Below are 6253 nucleotides of genomic sequence, written 5' to 3' on the forward strand. Positions count from 1 at the left end.
GCAGTACCTTGCTTTTGCTTAGACATACCAAGATATACAACAAACCTATTACTCAGCAGCCACTGCTATCAAAATCTTTAAGACCTCCCCTTATAACCTTCAGTAAGTGCTAAGATGCCTCGTAGTTATCACAAAAAATAGTAATCGCTCACGGAAATTTATGAACAGCGTTCCTGGCCCAGTCCAGTCTCTGCCAGTCGCGGACTGTCCCGCCCTTGTCCCGGGCTTCTACCGGTCGCTCCCGCGCAGCGGGGCTTGTCAGGACAATTTGTAGTTCTACGAGTAAAGGGGATGGGCAGGCGGGGAGAGCAGCCCAGGTGCTGTTGATCCGGGCGGCCGGCGCTTCTGGGAAAGGTAGTCCCTGGCCGGCGCTCGCCCTCTGCACTCTGCTCGCAGCCCTGCTTGACCCACAGTAAACCTACCGAGCAGCAGGCAAAAGTCCGTGGCAATCAGCTGGCAACCCAGCGAAGCGGGACCCGCGCAGCGGGTTCCGCGAGAAGTAGGTTGGATTCACAGTGCCACACAGCCCACCATGCACCAATAGTCCTCAGCAAAGCGACCACAGCAAGGCGTCCCAAAAATAATTGAAGCGCTGCGGCTTTTGAAACAGATGGGGCGGGGCAGGCGGGGAGAGCAGCCCAGGTGCTGTTGATCCGGGCGGCCGGCGCTTCTGGGAAAGGTAGTCTCTAGCCGGCGCTCGCCCTCTGCACTCTGCTCGCAGCCCTGCTTGACCCTCAGTAAACCTCCTGAGCAGCAGGCAAAAGTCCGTGGCAATCAGCTGGCAACCCAGCGAAGCGGGACCCGCGCAGTGGGTTCCGCGAGAAGTAGGTTGGATTGACAGTGCCACACAGCCCACCATGCACCAATAGTCCTCAGTAAATGTAATTTGGATTTGTATAGCGCCTATCACCCAGGGGTCTCTAAGCGCTGTATGAATGCCGCCGTGGAACCCTTCCTGGCCTGTTCCTGTTAGGTGTCCACTCCTGGGCACCCCCAAGGTGAAGCCAGGCATCCTAGCGTTGTGGGGGCCGTTGTGGAGATTAAGCAAGCTATTGCCCAGAGTTGCAGAGTGGAACCCATGATTAGAGTAGGCACCGAGGCGAGAATTATTGGGTCCGAGGACATTGAGCCCAAGACCCTGCCACGACGGGGATTGAACCCTGGTCCGGACCAGACCTCTGCCTCAGGGTCTGCCGCTCTAATCGGTGAGCCACACTTCTCCACTGTGGATGATAATGATAATGTGATGCCTTATCCTTTGCAAGATGGCATTCAGAAAAGCATTAAAAAATCTTGAAAGGGAACTCTGGGAAACACCACCAGCAATGGCTATTACACCCGGGAATGACCCAGAGGCAAGGAGGTGCAGTGAACATAATACCTGAACATGGGTTGGTATGGCTTGTGTCCTGCGTGTTTGGCTCTGCAAGATTGGGTCCAATTCAGCAATTAAATCTAAAATTAAATGAGCATTCAGCCTATACTTATCATAGATGTCTGCTTCTGTCTGCCCTAGTAAGGTAATGCGCACTCTGAAAATTCTCTCTCCTTCTCCTCCATCCTGCTGCAGCTCTCAACCTCTGCCTACGTGCCAACAAGAAAAGTGCTGCCATTGTGGGAAAAGGTTTGATGCTTTCTGGGGCACCTTATATGCACTCTTGATAGATTTCACCTGCATTGTGCAATCTTGAGGAAATTACCACCAGGTTTGACTTCTTCTTATTTTAAGAATTCTTATTTGCGATTTCTTAAGAAATCGCAAATAACGAATTTTCATGCATTCAATTTTTTCACAAAAAAATGCGATTCGCACAAATTGCGATTTTTTTTAAGGAATCGCAAAGCATTTTGCGATTCCTAAAATAGCGAAAATACACTTCAAAGATGATGTATCCCAAAGCAATAAATTGCATTCGCAAACGGCCGATTTATGCGATTCGCACTGTTTGCAAATGTAATTCACTTTGATGCATGTGGGCATTTAACTCTTATTCTAACTAAAAACAGGAAAAACATCGCCCCACGGTTCTCTCCTGAACTAAGGGATTTAAAACAATCCTGCCGAAGATTTAAGAGGAGCTGGAGACAAAATTCCTCACAACACAGGAAGGATGATTACAGGAAAGCAATTAGGCTGTATAAAGCAGAGATTAAAACAGCACAAGCTCACTTTTATGAGACCAAGATTAGCACAGCTGCTAATTCACCCAAAGAGATTTTCCAGATAGCGAAATCACTCGTTTCCCCTCCTCAAACATCTATACCGAGGGAAGGAGCATTGACACACTGTAATAACTTAGCGGTCTTCTTTCACCAAACAACCCAAACTATTTATACAGCTTTCCCCCTCACACCACCCGACTCAGCGGAAACTGAGACAGGTGGCTCTGTCTTTCCACCCAACTGTGTGTTGGAACAATTTTGTCTTTTAGATGCGGACACATTAGGGGGGTCATTAGGATCGCGGACGGACTTGCGTCCGTCCGCGACCCCGGAGCAGGAGGGAACCTGCAATTAGGATGTGACCGCAAGGGTTGCGGACACATCCTCTATTTTTAACATTGCGGAGGGTGGAGCTTCAAGCTGCACCCGCAGCAATGCTAAAAAAACGCACGCATTGCATTTGTATGTAGAAAGTGGCAGGCACCGCGTGGTGCCTGCCGCTTACTGCATACAAATGCAGGGGGGTACCATAGGTACCCCCCATGTGCACCCCCCAGACCCCCTTCACCTAGGGGGCCCACAACGGGCCCCCGCAGTGAAGTTACACATGCTTTTCCACGTCGGAAAAGCCGCCACGGAAAAGCATGTTTCCATGCACATCCTAATCTGGCTGATGGTGTCTGAGAGACACCGTCACCATATTAGTGCTTTTCCGCCGCGGTTGTAAGCCAACCGCGGAGGAAAAGCTGCGGACGGAAACCAGGACCCACCAGCCATCCTAATGTGGCGGTGGGTCTTGGTGGGTCTGCAGAGGATTTTCCGCATCCTCCAGGCCGGCGGTGGCTTCCGCCGGCCCGGAGGATGCAGAAAATCCTCCATTCTAATGAGGCCCATAATCTGGTAATTTCCAAGGTGACCTCAGGCTCCCCACTGGACCCTACCCCACCACAACACCTTAGTGCGATTATCGAATCCATCCGCCCAACGGTCCTTGATGTTTTAAATTGCTCAATCATCTCTGGCACAGTTCCCTCCTCCTGGAAATGTGCGATGGTCAGGGCTCTTTTGAAGAAGCGAAGTCTGGATCAATCTAATCTATCCAACTATCGCCCAATTTCTCTCCTGCCTTGGTTGCGCAAACTACTGGAAAAACATATTAACAACATTCTGGGTACCCATCTAGAATCCAATAACCTGTTGGATTTCTCACAAACAGGTTTTCGCCCTCAATATGGGACGGAAACAGCATTGTTGATGGTGACAGAAGAGGCAAGGAAGCTGGTGGATGAGGGAGGAGTGGCTGCCATCATCCTCAGGGACCTCGGTGCAGCATTCGACATGGTTAATCATACCATCTTGACCCACCGACTCAAGAGTATCGGAGTGTCCGGCGCTGCACTGGCATGGTTTTCATTCTTCCTTAGCGACCGCTGCTTTCAGGTTTTCCAGGGGGATGTGGTGTCCTCTAGACTACCTCTGAGCTGTGGGGTCCCGCAGGGCTCTGCCTTGAGCTCGACGCTCTTTAATATCTACATGAGGCCTCTGGCAGGGGTCGTCCATCCGTTTGGCATTAAGATCATCAGCTATGCAGACGACACCCAGCTAGTGGTGTCTTTACACCACGCTGAGGGGTCGTCTAGCATCCTGGGCCCTTGCCTAGAGGCAGTGCCCGGGTGGATGGAGCTCTCTTACCTTAGACTCAACGGAGACAAAACAGAGATCATGCTGTTGGGTAATTCATCACCCACTGTCTCTGTCCCCCTGTGGCAGGCATGCTTGGGCCCGCACCCCCCCGAAACCACAGATAAAGAGCCTTGGAATGTGGCTTGACAGCTCCCTTAATTTCGCGCATCAGGCAACCGCAATTTCGGCAATCTGTTACAGATTGATGAGAATGTTTCGCACAATTATTCCCCTCCTTCCCTTCCAGGCAAGAAGGATAATGGTTCAAGTACTTATACTGTCTCGCCTGGACTACGGGAATGTTTTGTACCTTGGAGCTCCTCAAGTCACAATAAATAAACTGCAAGTGACCCAGAATTGTGCTGCACGGATGCGTCTTCAGATCCCACGATGGCAATCGGCAAGACCAGCACTGAGACAGCTACACTGGCTTCCGATCCCAGCCAGGATACAGTTTAAAGCTATGTGTCTGGCACACAAGGCCATATGGAAAACTGGTCCACCGATCAAGCATTCACCAATAACCCCATATCTCCCTCATAGAACACTACGCTCTAGCTCTCTACCCCTGGCTACCACCACATCTTTCTCATTCACTGCTGCAAAGATGTGGAACTCCCTTCCCTAGGCCTTGCGGGGAACAATAATCTGTTGGTCTTCCGTAAAAACCCATTTGTTTGGAATGCTTGTATAGCTCAGCGGATTGGCCGTACTCTGTTCTTTCTTCAGCACTACGAGGCCTCCGGGTAAATAGACGCTATAGAAATACATTTTCATTCATTCATTCATTCTTTTAAAACCCTTTTGTTTTAAGGTGATCACCCAGCCTGCAGCATTGTTCTCTCTTACAACCCTCTTGTATTAAGGTTATTACCCAGCCCGTAGTATTGTTCTCTCTTAAAACCCTCTTGTTTCAAGGTGTTTACCCAGCCTGTAGTATTGTTCTCTCCTACAACCCTCTTGTATTAAGGTGATCGCCCAGCCTGTAGTATTGTTCTCTCTTACAACCCTCTTGTTTTAAGGTGATCACCTTGCCCGTAGTATTGTTCTCTCTTACAACCCTCTTGTTTCAAGGTGCTTACCCAGCCTGTAGTATTGTTCTCTCCTACAACCCTCTTGTATTAAAATGATCACCCAGCCTGTAGTATTGGTCTCTCTCAAAAAACCCTCTTGTTTTATGGTGATCACCAAGCCTGTAGTATTGTCCGTCTCTTCCAACCCTCTTGTTTTAAGGTGATCACCCAGCCTGTAGTATTGTTCCTCTCTCACAACCCTCTTGTGTTAAGGTGATCACCCAGCCTGTCGTATTGTTCTCTCTTACAACCCTCTTGTAGTAAGGTGATCACCCAGCCTGTCGTATTGTTCTTTCTTACAACCCTCTTCTTTTAAGGTGATCACCCAGTCTGTTGTATTCTTGTCTCTTAAAACCCTCTTGTTTTTAGGTGATCACGCAATCTGTACTATTGTTCCTCTCTCACAACCCTCTTGTTTTAAGGTGATCACCAAGTCTGCAGAATTGTTCTCTCTTAAAACCCTCTTGTTTTAAGGTGATCACCAAGCCTGTCGTATTGTTCCTGTCTCACAACCCTCTTGTGTTAAGGTGATCACCCAGCCTGCAGTATTGTTCCTGTCTCACAACCCTCTTGTGTTAAGGTGATCACCCAGCCTGCAGAATTGTTCTCTCTTAAAACCCGCTTGTTTTAAGGAGATCACCCAGCCTGTCGTATTGTTCTCTCATACAACTCTCTTGTTTTAGGGTGATCACCCAGCATGTAGTATTGCTCTCTCTTGCAAACCTCTTCTTTTAAGGTGATCGCCCAGCCTGTAGTATTCTTCTTTTTTAAAACCCTCTTGTTTTAAGGTCATCACCCACTCTGTCGTATTGTTCTCTCTTACAACCCTCTTCTTTTAAGGTGATCACTCAGCCTGTAGTATCGTTGTCTCTTAAAATCCTCTTGTGTTAAGGTGATCACCCAGTCTGTATAATTGTTTCTCTCTTACAACCCTCCTGTTTTAAGGTGATCACCCACCCTGTAGTACTGTTCTCTCTTACAACCCTTTTGTTTTAAGGTGATAACCCAGCCTGTAATATTGTTCCTCTCTTACAACCCTTTTCTTTTGAGGTTATCACCCAGCCTGTAGTATTGTTCCTCTCTTACAACCCTCTTGTTTTAAGGTGATCACACAGCCTGCAGTATTGTTCCTCTCTTACAACCCTTTTCTTTTTAGGTGATCACCCAGCCTGTAGTATTGTTCCTCTCTTGCAACCCTCTTGTTTTAAGGTGATCACCCAGCCTGTCGTATTGTTCTCTCTTACAACCCTCTTGTTTTAAGGTGATCACCCAGCCTGTAATATTGTTCCTCTCTTACAACCCTTTTCTTTTTAGGTGATCACCCAGCCTGTCGT

The sequence above is a fragment of the Lissotriton vulgaris genome, chromosome 2_1 (genome assembly GCF_964263255.1).
Source record: "Lissotriton vulgaris chromosome 2_1, aLisVul1.2, whole genome shotgun sequence".
NCBI classification, from domain to species: domain Eukaryota; kingdom Metazoa; phylum Chordata; class Amphibia; order Caudata; family Salamandridae; genus Lissotriton; species Lissotriton vulgaris.